The 15,221-nt window shown below is 46.9% G+C and overlaps 1 long non-coding RNA gene across 1 annotated transcript; it reads right to left on the bottom strand.

The window, feature by feature from the left end:
* Window positions 1-439: 439 nt before the first annotated feature.
* On the bottom strand, window positions 440-14,673 carry LOC118885155. Its single transcript, XR_005017452.1, has 3 exons — window positions 14,524-14,673; window positions 9,886-10,455; window positions 440-1,471 (listed from the first exon to the last, which is right to left on the bottom strand). It is a non-coding gene; the product is annotated as an uncharacterized LOC118885155 (long non-coding RNA).
* Between the last annotated feature and the right edge of the window lie 548 nt (window positions 14,674-15,221).

The raw sequence follows: 15,221 nt of genomic DNA, 5'->3' as shown, positions 1-15,221 counted from the left end.
AGCGGGGAGGAGGAGAGGACCACCTTCTTCCTCATTCTTGAGTAGACGTCAAGCTTCCATCATCAGCTCCGCCTCCACATCGGGTGGGGGATTCTTCTTGTCCCTGCAGAGTCAAACTGGGACTGTCATGGAGCAACAGAAATGAGGAGAAAAGGTGGTAACGTATACTAAAATATGATAAACCATCTCAGGTTTCAGCATAATGTCACCTCTTCCTTATATACTTGTTTTTAGTGTGCGCAGAGGAGCGTGACTAGGAATCATCAACTTACTGAGCTCACTGGGCAGATGTGGGTCTCATGCCACCATTGTTTTATTGTTCGGGGGCGTGTCTCAGGCTTCTGTTGCATGGTTTTGTGGTTAAGCGAACCTGCTTTCTTGAGTGACCGTTAACTTACAGGGGTCTCCCATGCTTTTTTCTTTACTTGCAGTCCCCTAGTGGGATTAACTATTCAATCGCCTACTTTGTCCCTTTACTCTGTCCCTATCAACTTGAGTAAAGTCTATCTGCCAGTCCTTGGTGGCTCGTGGAGTCCTCTGTGTTGGCTCCCCATCTGGAGAGATCTGACAGCAGTATTTGGGTTATTTTCAGCACAAATCATGGAATTTTGAGTGACTCCCTGGATGGCCCTTTGTAGGTTAGGCCCCATTATATATTTCTGAATCCATCGTAAGGTGGCATCTCTCCCGTGGTGGGTACTGTTACTAATGTGCTGCAGCACGGTGTCCACGAGTGCCTCAGAAATCAAGTCAGTTCCATGTGCACTACATTTCTAGCCAGGCGAGGTGCGATCAAGAGTGAATCCCCACTCTTTGGCCCTCTCCTTGTCCTTGCCTGAATATTCCGGCTGGTATTTTGACAAGTCATTCTGCGGGAGAAGTGACCCTGAGATGGCTTGGTAATCGCCTACCTTTGCTACTTTCTTTGCAGCCTGGTCAGCTAACCAGTTGCCTTTTGTTATATGAGTCTCACCCGTCTGGTGGCCTGGGCAGTGCATTACGGCCACTTGTGAGGGCTTGTGGACTGCTTCTAATAGTGACAAGATTTCAGAAGCATGTTTTATGTCTTTATTGTTTGAAGTGAGGAGCCCCCCCCTTTCTTTCCAGATTGCGCCGTGAGCATGCACCACGGAGAACGCATAGCGAGAGTCTGTGTATATATTTACTCGCTTGCCTTCAGGGAGTAGTAGGGCTCTTGTCTGAGTAATGATTTCTGCCTTCTGAGCTGAGCTCCCTGGGGGCAGGGCTTTTGCTTCAGCAATCCTTTCAAGGGTTACCACCACATACCCAGCACGTCACCTACCTCGGTCCATGATGCTGCTGCTAACTGAGAACAGTTCCGTACCTGCCTCAGCCAGGAGCTGTCCGTTCCATCTGGTCTGCTAGAGTACGCCAGCTCCACGACGTGCAGGCAGCTGTGCTCTGGGGATTGTGCAGCAGTGGTCGGGAGCAGTGGTGGCTGGCTTTCGGGCTGCGGTGACCGGAAATGTTACACTGGGATTGTCTAAGAGAATGGCCTGGTACTTCCCCATTCTCCCAGAAGGCAGCCAGTAGCCCCCCTTTTTGTTCCAGTGAAGAAAAGGACGTGGTGAGAGACACACACAGTGGTGGGTTGCCCAGGGTAAACCGCTCAGCTTCCAGAAGTCTCTTGCAAGAAGTTGCTACAGCTCAAAGGCAAGGTGGCCATCCCTTAACAGTGTGTTCTAGTTGTCTTGAGAATTAGGCAACAGGTCGAAGGATATTCCCCAGAGTCTGAATTAACACCCCAAGATTTGTCTGTCATGGATATATATAACCTGAAAGGTTTCTTTCAGTCTGGTTGTCCCAAAGCCGGAGCTGAGACTAACTTTGTTTTTATTGTTTCATAGGCTGTTTGGCACTCTGTAGTCCAAGTAAGGGGCTCAAAATCATGTCCCTTTAAAGCCTCATAGAGGGGCTTTACTCTGAGCCTTTAGTTCGGGATCCAGATCTGATGGAATCCTGCCATTCCCAGAAACGCCCTCAGTTATCTGCAACTCTTGGGTGTTCCCAAGCCTGCACTTGTTTTCTATCAGGCAAAAGACCCTGCCGCCCTTGGGAAAGGATAAAACCCAGCCACGTGACTTGTTGCTTACATACTTGAGCCTTTTTCTGGGAGACCTTACATTCACAGTTGGCCAAATAGTTCAGGGTTCTGATGGTATTTTGTAGACACTTATCATTTGTAGGGCTCGCTATGAGCAAATGGTCCACATTTTGGAGGAAGAGTCCTTCATCCAATATTAAGTTTCTAAGGTCCCTAGCCAACATTTCCCCAAACCAGGTAGGGGAATCCTTAAATCCTTGAGGCAGGACCGTCCAACAATACTGTTGGACTACCTGTCTTTCTGGGTCCTGCCATTCTAAAGCAAACAGCTGCTGTGATTCTTCTGCAGTAGGAATGCAGAAAAAAAGCATCCTTCAAGTCAAGAACAGAACCAGCTGTTTGCTCCTGGAATAGTTGTGAGCAGAGTGTATGGATTAAGTACCACAGGGTGCAAATCTTGGATTTTTTCATTAATAGCCCTCAAGTCTGGGACAAAGAGATACTCTGTTGAGTTTGGCTGTTTGACTAGGAGGATAGGGATTTTATATGGGGACCTGCAAGGTTTAACCTGATTAAACCAACTTTTTGAGAACTGGCTAAATTCCCTTTGGGCCTCTTGGCTCAGAGGGTATTGTTGTAGATTAGGTGTCCCAGCGCATCCCTTTCTTTTTGCCACGCTGTGCGGCTTGCGGGATCGGGATCTTAGTTCCCTGACCAGAAATCGAACCCGGGCTACCGCAATGAAAGCGCCGAGTCCTAACCAGTGGACCACCAGGGAATTCCCTCCAGAGTCTTTTTTTTTTTTTTTTTAATTAATTAATTTTTGGCTGTGTTGGGTCTTCGTTTCTGTGTGAGGGCTTTCTCTAGTTGCGGCGAGCGGGGGCCACTCTTCATCGCGGTGCGCGGGCCTCTTCACTATCGCGGCCTCTCTTGTTGCGGAGCACAGGCTCCAGACGCGCAGGCTCAGTAGTTGTGGCACACGGGCTTAGTTGCTCCGCGGCATGTGGGATCTTCCCAGACCAGGGCTCGAACCCGTGTCCCCTGCACTGGCAGGCGGATTCCTAACCACTGCGCCACCAGGGAAGCCCCCAGAGTCCCTTTTTGACATGATTTGTATTGGCCATGCATTTTTGGCCTTCCCTGGGGTGCCATCGACCCACACTTCTGCCTTAACCTTTTCACAGACCTGGAGCGGGGGAATGGGGGTGGAGTGGGTGAGAGCTCAGCCTCCTTTTCTGGGGCGTCCGTGAGCGCCATCTTTAGGCTTACAGTGTGCTCCCGTGGGACCCTGATGTCAGGCTGTTCTGGCGAAAAAGTTGTTTGAGTGCTTAATTTACAAAAGAGGGACGGATTGGACATGCCGGCATATATAAGAAACTGTGTTTCAGGGTGAGGTCCCCTAATTAGCATTCTAGAGGTTATAAGAAAGAAGGATTTTTGTCCTTCTCCAGAAACGCCTGTGACTGGGATGGATTGAGATGTTTTCTGTGCCACCTTGGTGTTTACCACAGAGTATGTTGCACCCGTATCTATCAGAAAGTCAATCAGCTTGTCCGCCACTGTCAGAGTTACCCGGGGCTCCTGTGGGGCATCTTCAGAGCGTTGCTCTCTCTCTACCGTAGGAGAGGCTCCCGTCTTTCTTTTGTTGTTTTCTTTCTTATTCCTTAGCCGAGCGCTGTCTTTTTTCCAATGCCCTCCCTCCTTACAGTAAGCACATTGTTCCCTCCCCAGTGGGGCTCACCTCTCTCCAGGCTACTCGCCTTCCGGGGATCCAGTGCCGCCACCAGATAAGTGGCGTTAAGTCTTGCAAAGAGCTCCTTTCGTTGTTCCCTGTTGTTGAACACTTTAAAAACAACATCTACCAATTGAGAAGGGTTCATTCCAAAGGCACCATCTAACTTTGTAATTTTCTTCTTATATCTGGGGCGCTTTGCCCAATGAAGGTCATATTTACCATTCTCGATTTTGGGGGGCCTCAGGGTCTGCATCAGTGTAGCGCCTATAAGCTTGATAAATTCTTTCTAGAAACTCTGATGGATCCTCATTGGGTTTTTGGTGTATCTCTTGAATTCTGTTTAAGCTGTTTTGCCTAGCTACTCCCTGTCGAAGACCCGCTGGGATACACTTCCTGTAACGCTCTAGGTGCGGCGTATCTCCGTTATTAGGTTCGCAGTCAGGCTCAGGAGGAACTGCCAGATTTGCTTCTGGAGTTCCACCTGGGTCCGCCAGATGGCACTGGTGCACTTCCTCTCTAGTCTTGTCAATGACCATCCTCCTTTCATCCCCAGTAAGCATCATATTCATAAGGGTGAGAATGTCCCCCCAAGAGGGATGGTGAGTGACAAAGATAGACGTGAAAACTTCAGTCATGTGGAGGTATGTAGGTTATGGTTTTTCCAGTTAAATAAATCAAATTGAGAATAGATTGTGCATCCATAGAAACCCAGCTGACTGGCCCTCTGCATTAAGGCCTCCTACAGGATATCGGTGCAAGGGAAATTGCCTGCTCCAGAAGTGGCTCCTGGTCAAATGGGGTGCCCTCTTGGGTCACAGATGGTGATACAAACTAGGCCCCTGTGCCCCAGAGGTTAACATAGAAACTTCTAATTGGTCCCCATAAGTAGGGGAAACAGGAGGTGGTGAAAGGAGTGAATATGTTGGTGGCATGGGGGCAGTCGGAACAACCACTGGTGCAGCCTGCTTGGCCAGTGTTTTGAAATAACGTGTTCTCAGTCTCATTTTCTCCCTCTCCCTCTTGTAGAACAGATTTTCCCCTGGTTTTCCTTTCAGACCACTGTACCGTAAGGCGGCAGTTGTCTGACTTCTTTTCCTCATGATGCAGTAGCGTAAATGCTTCTACATATGGAAGCTCATCATTTTTACCTGCTCAATTCTAACTGCAAGGTTGTGTAAGTGAGCCATTCAGGGCCCACTGCTCTCCCGATCCTAACATATACTGGGGCCACACACTAAACAGTAGAATAGCATCTCTTTTTAGTCATAGGCCCACAGCTATATTTTGCCCATTCATTTAAGACACGCCCCAAAGGACTTTCCTTAGGGACAGATATATTTATAAGTTCAAGAGCAACAAAACACAAAAGGCACAAACAAATTCCATCGTGAATGAACGCAAAACAAAAGCAAACAAATTGGTTCACAGAGTTCCAACAAAAAATTCCCCTCTCCAACAGGGTACCCCAGTCAAAAGCAAAACAAATTGGCTTTTCCCTTACAGGAAAAGCCCAAATTGAGAGGGCAGTTATGTTCCCAGTTGTACACGTCAGACATTCCTACTGTCTGGAGCCCGTCGATTCCATCGGTATGGAGCTACCAGATGTCGATTCCTTGCTCCCACTGCCAAGTGCTGGGGCAGCTGGTGCCGCTTCAGGGGATTTTGAAGGGAAGATCCTCAGGACAAGTGGTCCTGTCAGCTGCTAGGGCCTTACCCGAAAATTCCTCACCGGGGCTGACCACAGGCAGCAAGGCTCCCGGCCAGCTCCGCCAAAATCGATGAGTCCAAGGTCGTTCTGCTCGCTGCATGACAGGCCGGTAACTGAGAGGCGAGGTGCTGGCGCACGGCATAGCGACTTTTCATTCGGAAAAGAACATGGCGGACCAGTGTCTCCACGAGCCGTCTTCCCCCAGTCAGATTTCGGGCTCCTTTTATACAGAGGAGGGGTGCTGTGTGGCTGGCTGTTGCAGACTCGGTGACCGCGCCGGCCAAGGGGGCGAGTGGGCAAACGGGGGCTGGACTGCGGCCCCCAGGGCCACTGCCACACCGACTGCGCCGGCAACGCCCCGCACGCGCCCTGCCCCTGATGCAACAGCAGCCAAAGGCCTCTGCATGGTGTGTCTCCCCAGCCTGTTGTGGTCCAGGAAATGGTCCTCTCTTGTTGCTTCTTCCCATATTTAGAGTTATACTATTCAAATCATCGGTCTTATAAGACTGTGTATTTGGTCACTTGTTTCAAGTCGCCTAGTCATCATTTTTACCGGAGGCTCAGTCACACACTTGGCAATGCAAGAACAATCTTTTTTTTTTTTTTAATGGAAAGATCACATTCTTTTTTTTTTTTTTCCTTTAAATTTATTTATTTATTTTTGGCTGTGTTGGGTCTTCGTTTCTGTGCGAGGGCTTCCTCTAGTTGCGGCGAGCGGGGGCCACTCTTCACTGTGGTGCACGGGCTTCTCACTATCGTGGCCTCTCTTGTTGCGGAGCACAGGCTCCAGATGCGCAGGCTCGGTAGTTGTGGCTCACGGGCCTAGTTGATCCGCAGCATGTGGGATCTTCCCAGACCAGGGCTCGAACCCGTGTCCCCTGCATTGGCTGGCAGATTCTCAACCACTGCGCCACCAGGGAAGCCCAAGAAACAATCTTGTAAAATAGGCAGAACACAAGTAGTATAGTAACATTAATAAGGTCATAAGTAAGTATTTAAAAGAACTTCTATTAGGTGCGACCCAGTATCTCCCCAGGTCTGTTGAACAGTCTGTTCTGCACCAACTGTTATCTTTAAGGGAAATGATATATTGTTGTTGTACATAAAGTTCACTAAGGTATCTAGACATACAGGGTGAGTGCTGCGTCATTACTGATGAAGGAGAAGGAAACAGCATGTCCTAGGACGTGTGTGAGCCCCCGGGGCCGACTGCCAAGTGAGTGTCCTTGGCTTCATGCAGGAAAGATTTCGAGAGCGAGCCATAGTAAAGTGAAAGCAAGTTGATTCAAAGAGATGCACATTCCGTAGGCAGAACACGGGCCTTTTCAGAAATTGAGAGTGGCCCTGGGATATGGGGTTGGTTAGTTTTTATGGGCTGGGTAATCTCATATGCTAATGAGTGGGAGGAATAGTTAACTATTTTAGGGAAGGGGCAGGATTTCTGGGGATTGGGCCACTGCCCACTTTTTGGGCTTTTATGGGCAGCCTGGGAACTGTCATGGCACCTGTGGGCACGTCGTTTGGCATATGCTAATATTACCCTGAGAGGGGAACGAGGCTCAAGGTCCACTGGAAGTCGAATCTTCTGCCATTTTGGGCCTAGTTGGTTCTAACCAGTTTTTGTCATATCCTGTTTTTCTCAATGCTTGTGTCCCCCTCTTCATTCTTTGGTGCCCTGCCACCTTCCTTCCTGTCTCACTGTGACCCTTTAGAGGACTGAGGATGTTACATGGCTGCGGCCAGAGGGATAAAAATTGATCTTTATGGTTGAGAAGATATTTCTGCCATTGGGGAGGTCTGGTTTACACAGTGCACACCAGAGGGGAGGGAGGAGGCCAAAATGGGCAGTGAAAAAATTTGTTTAAATTTTTCCTGTCTTGCCTTAAACTGTGAGTTTTTATCTCATCAGTGTTTGCCCAGGAAGCAGGCATCTTACTCCATCCCACATCCTCTGACTGTGTGGGCAAGGGGACCAGGGGAGACAGAGAGGGACTGAGAGGGGAAAAGAGTGGGCAAGATCAGAGGGCAGTGTAGAGGATGCGTGAGCGTCTTGCAAAGAGGTGGTAAGAATGAAAGAAAAAGCAGTGAAAGTAGCAGATGGGTAAAATAGAGTGTATAGAAAACCGGGATCTCCAGGGAGATGAAGGTGAAGGGATTAAGGCAAAATACGAGAGGAGCCCTTGGTCAGTGGTAACAGCATCGTCCACGGTGGTGAGGCATTTCCCATGGAGAGTCGGGGGAGGGGATACAAGAGTTGAACCCATGTCCTACAGAGAAGCTTGATGCTGGGAGGGGAAAAGAAGAGGAGAAACGAGGAGAGCAGAGGAAGAGAGCGAGCAGGAAGGAAGCACAGCCACCAGGGGGCGCTGGAGAGTGGGCAGGGAGAATAACAGGGACAGAAGGGGTGTAACCAGAGGGCAGAGAGGGAGCAGACATGGGGGAAGAAAGAGGCAGAAATACATAGAGATGTAGGGTCATCAGAAAGGTCGGGGAGAAAGAGCATCAATAGGGGACACAAGGTGCAGAGTGGGGCGGGACAGGAGTGAGAAAATAGGAGGGGAGAAACAGCAGGAGAAGAGAGGGGAACAAAAAGACAGAGACATAGAAAGCAATAGGGAGACCGATGAACAGAATGAAATGGAAACGCAGAGCAGTGCAGGTGGAGACCTGGAGGTGATCACACTGTAATACAGCCCAGCAGTGCGCAGCCCTTAGCACAGGGCCCTTGGCGCACGCTGTGCCCCCCACCCCCGTTACCAGGCAACGGTTACCAGGAGACCACTGAAGGGACGGTTAGAGTTGCCTTAGAGCTCCCATTCAGCCATTGGTCGGCGCCACTGTGAGCCCCTCCCTCAAGCGACCAACTGTCAATGAGTGACATTTAGTGGACCCATTCAGCCAAATGTCCGCAGAGAGTGAAGTAAGAGAGGGATCCCGGCCTTCTCCCCTCCCCTTCTCCTTGGGCCGGCAGGGGAGCTGGGAGGCCAAGGGAACAGGCTGGGGGTGTGTCTTGCAGGGCTCCAGAGCCCTCGCCAAGGCTGCCCACCGCCCGGGCCCTGAGGCAGCGGTGACCCTCTCCCCCATCCCCGCCTCTGCGACCTAATGGCAGCGGCAGTCTGCATAGGCCACTGTCTGCGGGACCTGGCCCCTTGCCGTTGGGCGGCCAGAGGAGCCGGAGGGCCAGTTGGGTCCTGGGTGCCTGGCTCTCTCAGCAGTCACAGCTGGGCAGGGTCTGGGGACCTGGCCCTGAGGGAGCTGCCAACTGAGATCATCATCTTCCGCCAGGCCTGGGCACTGGCGGCAGGACCCAAACCTGGTTCTGGACGAATGCTCTGGGGCAGGGTAACTGGCCCCCCTGCAGGGACCCCCTTCTCTTTGCCAGGCCTGGACCTCGGAGGGTGAAAGGTGTGCCTTGGCACCTTCCCCTTTCTTGTCAGGACAGAGAGTAACATTTGTTTGGTGGAGGTTTCCAGGAACATCTTTACCTGCCCATGACCTGACCTCAGGTACAAAGGGTCTGCCACCAAGAAGCCTGCAACAACTAACCACACCCCCCTCACTGTTCCTGTAAGAGGGCTTTGCTGGAAGCTTTCAGGGAGTTTGGGGCTTTTAAGGCATGAGCCACCCATCTCCTTGCATGGCCCTGCAGCAAACCTTTCTCTGTTCCAAACCCCAACGTTTTGGTATTGTTCGGCCTCACTGTGCGTCAGGCACAGGGACTTGCATTTTGGTAACAATACCAAGTGGAGTAAATCAGACAGAGATAGACACATATGATATCACTTATATGTGGAATCTAAAAAAATGGTACAGATGAACTTATTGACAAAGCAGAACTAGACTCACAGACATTGAAAACAAACATGGTTCCCAAAGGTGGAAGGAGGGGGAGAGATAAATTAGGAGTTTGGGATTTACAAATACACACTACTACATATAGAATAATTAAACAAGGATCTACTGTATAGCACAGGGAACTATATTCAGTATCTTATAATAACCTATAATGGAAAATAATCTGTAAAAGAAAATATAGGGACTTCCCTGTTGGTGCAGTGGTTAAGAATCTGCCTGCCAATGCAGGGGACACGGGTTCGAGCCCTGGTCCAGAAAGATCCCACATGCTCCGGAGCAGCTAGGCCTGTGCACCACAACTACTGAGCCTGCGCTTTAGAGCCCGTGCTCCGCAACAAGAGAAGCCACCGCAATGAGAAGCCCACGCACTGCAATGAACACCCAATGCAGCCATAAATAAATGAATGAATGAATAAAATATATATTCAATATATGTATACTTCAGTTAAAAAAGGGATAAGCTACACTATTTGATCTTCAAAGATGTCATGCACTGAACAAAAAAAAAGTGTAGGAACTTACTTGTTGGTCTCTGTGTGGGAGTTTACTGTCCTGAGCCCCTCCTGGGACGGTGGGCAGCAGGGGACTGTCTGTTCCGCATGCTGAGGTCTTCCCTGCGTGTGTGGTGGTGACTCAGGAAGGGGGCGTGCCGATTCCAAGCATTAAACAGCATCTTTCCAAGTTTCAAGATCGACCTCTAAAGACTCTTGCCTGAGGAAGAAGCCCGGAAGAGGAGGAAGGGAAAAGAAAAGGAGTCAGAAATGGCTCTTTCTCAGGTAAAGTCATATTGTCAGTTGATGTTTCTGTCTGTCCTTCCCAAAATGCCCTTCTTTGGACTCGCTGATCTTGTCTGACTCTGAAGTATCCCGCCTGACACCTGTACAGTCACAGTCACCTGGGTCCTTCCCTCAGGGCCTGTCATCTCCACTTAGATCCCGTCTCCCCATGACCCAGTGACCTGGAACTTGTGAAGAGGCTCCACTGGGCCTAGTCCTGGGCAGGACTTCACACCCATGGACTGGAGACGGGGTGTCAGTGCTGTTGGGCAGCAGGGATTGTTGAGAGGCCCCATCTGGATGCACTGTCTGCTCTCTGTAAACCAGGATAAAGAAGCTGCACATGCAGGTCAGGTATTAATATGCACTTACGCTGGTAAATTGTAGGAAACAAACTAATTACAGCAAATACCTTCTGACTCTTCATGCTGCATTAGAAGCGAAATGGGTGTGTCACTGATTTAAAAATTGTAATGATTGGGAATGGAATGGAAAGTTTAGAGATACATCACTGATAGAGAGGGTGTTTCATTCTATTATTGATTTTAAACTTTGAAATCAACCTAAATCTCTGACACATGGAGATTCTTAACCGATTTTGATCATCTCCAGTCCTTGGAGGTTACCTTTTCACTGTGTTGGTTGCCTCCTCTGACACACAGAAGTTTCTCATTCTGATGCAGGTAAGGTTCCAGCTTTATACTTTTGCCGGTAGATACCCAGTTTCCCAGCACCGTTTGTTACTGAGACTGTCCTTTTTCTATTGTGTGGTATTGGCACCTTTGAAAATGCATTTTACCTATATGCAAAATTAATCTGGGCGTTCTGTACTGTTACGTTACGTATCTGTGTTTATGCCAGTACCACACCGTCTTGATTATTTCGTGGTATGTTTTGCGCATTGACTTTTGTTATCCTGCAACTTTTCTAGAGGTTTTTTAAATTTTTAATTTTTGGTTGCATTGAGTCTTCATTGCTGCACGCAGGCTTTCTCTAGTTGCAGCGAGCAGGGGCTACTCTGTTGTGGTGCGCGGGCCTCTCACTATCGCGGCCTCTCTTGTTGCGGAGCATAGGCACTAGGGCGCGCAGGCTCAGTAGTTGTGGCTCACGGGCTTAGTGGCTCCGCGGCATGTGGGATCTTCCCAGACCAGAGCTCAAACCCGTGTCCCCTGCATTGGCAGGTGGATTCTCAACCACTGTGCCACCAGGGAAGCCCTAGAGTTGTTTCTTGAGCAGTTTCCTTGTGGAATCTTTACTGTTTTTACATATAGAAGTTATCATCGGACTTCCCTGGTGGCGCAGTGGTTGAGAATCTGCCTGCCAATGCAGGGGACACGGGTTCGAGCCCTGGTCCGGGAAGATCCCACATGCTGCAGAGCCACTAAGCCCGTGTGCCACAACTACTGAGCCCGCGTGCCACAACTACTGAAGCCCACGCGCCTAGAGCCCAGGTTCCGCAACAAGAGGAGCCACCGCAACGAGAAGCCCGCACACTGCAATGAAGAGCAGCCCCCGTTCACCGCAACTAGAGAAAGCCCGTGTGCAGCAACGAGGCCACAATGCAGACATAAATAAATAAATTTATTTTTTAAAAAAAGTTATCATCTACGAAAAAAGATAATTTTACTTTTTTCAATTTGGGTATCTTTCTTTTTCTTGTCTAATTCCTCTGGTGAGGGCTTTCTGTACTTTGCTGGACAGTAGTGCAGTGTGTATCCTTGCCTTCTTCCTGATCTGAGAAGGAAAGCTTTCTAGTTGAGTGTTTATATCTCTCTTTTTTTCTTTTTGGCCTTGCGTTGGGATCTTAGTTCCCTGACCAGCGATTGAACCTGGGCCATGACAGTGAAAGTGCCGAGTCCTAACCACTGGACTGCCAGGGAATTCCCAGAGTTTTTATATCTTGAAACACAGTTGAATTTTGTGAAATGCATTTTTCTGCATCAACTGAGATGATCATGTGTTTTCTTCCTTTATTCTGTTAATGTGGTGTATCACATTAATCGATTTTTTTATAGTAATAAAGTCCACTTGGTCATGATGTAATTTTTTTCATGTGTTGTTGAATTTTGTTTGGTACTATCTTGTTGAGGATTTTTACTTCAGTATTCATGAGGGATATTGGTTTGTAGTTTTCTGTGCTTCATGTGTCTTTCTCTGGGCTTGGTATAGAATCATGCAGGCTCCACAGAATGAGTTTGCCAGTGTTCCCTCTACAGCTCTTCGGAAGCTTTATTTTAATCAGGATTAGAGGTAATTCTTCTGTAAAGGTTTGGTAGAATTATGCAGTGAACCGATCTGGTCTTGGCTTTTTCCTTGTTTGAGATTTCTGATTACTGCTTGAACCTCTCTAGTTATAATTCTTTTCAATTTTTTTATTAAAGATAAGAGCTTAGTAGGTTGTATGTTTCATGAATTTACCTGTATCTTCTAGATTATGTAATTTGTAAGCATTATCGTTCACAGGACCCCTTACAGTTTTAAAAAACATTTCTGTGACAGCAGTTGAAATCTCTCCTCTTTCATATGTTTTTAGTTATCTGAATCTTTTTTTTTCTTACTCTAGCCAAGGTTTTGTAAATTTAATTTTTTCAAAACACTAACTCATAGTTTTTACTTTTATATTGACTTTTATATTTTATATTCATTATCGTACATTTATCTCTGGTCTAATCTTTTTTATTTACCTCTTTCCTTTCATTAAATTTTAGTTTATTCTTCTCTACTTACTTGAATAGTAAAAAGATTTCTGATTTGACTTCCCTGTTAGTACAGCTTTCACTACATTTTATAAATTTTTGTATGTTTTCATTTTCATCCAGATATTTAAAAAATTCCTTTGTGATTTCTTCTTTGACCCAATGGTGATTTATGAATACGTTGTTTTATTTCCACATTTTGGGGATTTTTCTGTTTTCATTCTGCTGTTTATTTCTAATTTCATTGCTTTGTAGTTTGAGAAAATGCATTATGCTCTCAGTCTTCTTAAAATTAAGATTTCTTTTATGTCCTAACATGTGGTCTCTCATGGAGAATGTTTTATTTGTTCTTGGGAAGTGTGTGTTTTCTCCTGTTGTTGGGTAGAGTGATTTGCACATGTCTGTTAGGTCCAGTCGGTCTATAGTGTTGTTCAAGTCCTCTGATATTCTCTTTGGTTCCACCCATCGAAAAAACTGGGATGTTAAAGTCTCATACGATTATTGTGCTGCTATTTCTGTCAATGTTTCCTTCATTTTTGGAGGGAGCTCTAATGTTAGATGTATATCTTCTTGGTGAATTGATCTTTTTAACAGTATATACTGTCCTTCATCTCTTGTATCAGCTTTTGTCTTTATATTGTCTGACATTGTATAGTCACCCCGGGTCTCTTTAGGATGGAATGTCTTTTTCCACCCTTTCACTCTTGGCCTTTCCATGGCTGTAGATTTGATTGTTAATAGTTCCAGCTCTCTGACACACTTGCAGACTGTACAGTGGTGAAAGGCAGGAGCCCTGGCCAGCACCCTTCACTGCAACTTCAGAGGTAATGCATCCAGTGTTTTCTTCTGATTATGATGTTTGTTTGGTGAAATGTTCTTGCTTCATAACAATATATTTTTTTCTATATTCCTTTTTGTCATAATTTTTAATTCTCCAGGAAGTTTTTATTATTGTGATAAGTCTTTTTCTTACTAACGTGTAACAGTAATTTAACATATTAACTTCTAATTTTGAGTCAATGTTTTTTGTAAGTGGAATACACAAACTCTGTTTTGCATTTGTTAATACCTAGCTGTTTTAATTTTGGTGGATAAAACTGTATTTATATTTTTGAATATTGGTATTGTACAGAGATAGGAGTGAAAGTTTATATTTTTCTCTGTATGTTTGTATCATTTTTCTTTTACTAGACCAGTATAAAAATAATGTTGACAAACTAAATTAAGTGCAGGTAATTCTTGTTCAAAAATGCTGAAATAAAATGGTAATGGAAAATGTTATCCAAAAATATGTCACTAGACAACTCCTATCTTTTGTTTTTTCTTTGGCCAAGCCAAGCATCTTGTGGGATCTTAGTTCCCCGACCAGGGATTGAACCTGGGGCCACAACAGTGAAATCACCTCCCTGGGCCCACAAGTTCCTATGAAGCACCAATGTATAAGGGGACAGTGGCCTTAGGTGGGGAGACCTCATGTAACCCCAGCTTGAAAAAGTGAGTCTGAATCTAGTTCAGATGCTCTAAGTCCTCCAGAAAGAGCAGTTTAATAAAAGGCTTTGGGTTACACTTTCAGAAGATAATATATAGAGAGAGCTGGATATTCCACTTAATCAATAAACATTAGTTTAAAATCAGGAACAACTGAAAACTGTTCAGTGAGATAGATAGACAAAAAACAAAAAGCTTACTTTTTTGGAAGCTTATCATTGTTTTCAGCCTGTCCTCCCAATTTGCTGAGGCCCAAGGCATCTTGAGATGAGTTTTATGTCTCTCACATACCACCTAGGAGGAAGCAGAGTGGTCGAAATATTGAGAGAAAATCAACACAGCCAAGTTAGGTGTTTCTGTAACAGGTGGAGGATTATCTGCAGGGAGAGTGAAGAAAATTGTAAAGGCGAACTTTCTGACCAGACAACGAACACACAAAAATGCTCGAGGCAGTAAGGCCTGGACGTCTAGGGAAGGCTGAGTGACTCAAGGCAGACGATCGTTGCCCGCCCTGTTCTCTGGGTCGTGTGTGGACCCACTGAGAAAACGGAAGCCTCCTTAGCGTCTGCTCCTGGAGAGCACCCCGCTCGTGCGTGTGACAGGAACCACGTGGGATGATGGCGGGGGATGGCCACACAGAAGGTGCACACGGAGTCAATTCACTATATTTGTCTTGATTATGTCTGGTTCCCTTGACAACACTGACACATCTGCTGTCACTCACTTCACAAACATCTTGTTGCAATTTCGTGTTCACTTCCTCAGATGCGATGAGGTCTTCTCTGGCCGTGTACAGACCTTCCTCCCGCTCTGCCACATGAGTACAGAGGGGCTGCCAGGCGCCCAGCCCCTTCATCTGGCTCTGCTCGCTTGACTGCTTGTCTGAGATTTCCCGGAG

This window comes from Balaenoptera musculus, chromosome 19 (assembly GCF_009873245.2).
Source record: "Balaenoptera musculus isolate JJ_BM4_2016_0621 chromosome 19, mBalMus1.pri.v3, whole genome shotgun sequence".
In the NCBI taxonomy this organism is placed as follows: Eukaryota; Metazoa; Chordata; class Mammalia; order Artiodactyla; family Balaenopteridae; genus Balaenoptera; species Balaenoptera musculus.
This window is presented reverse-complemented; position numbering and strand designations above follow the sequence as displayed.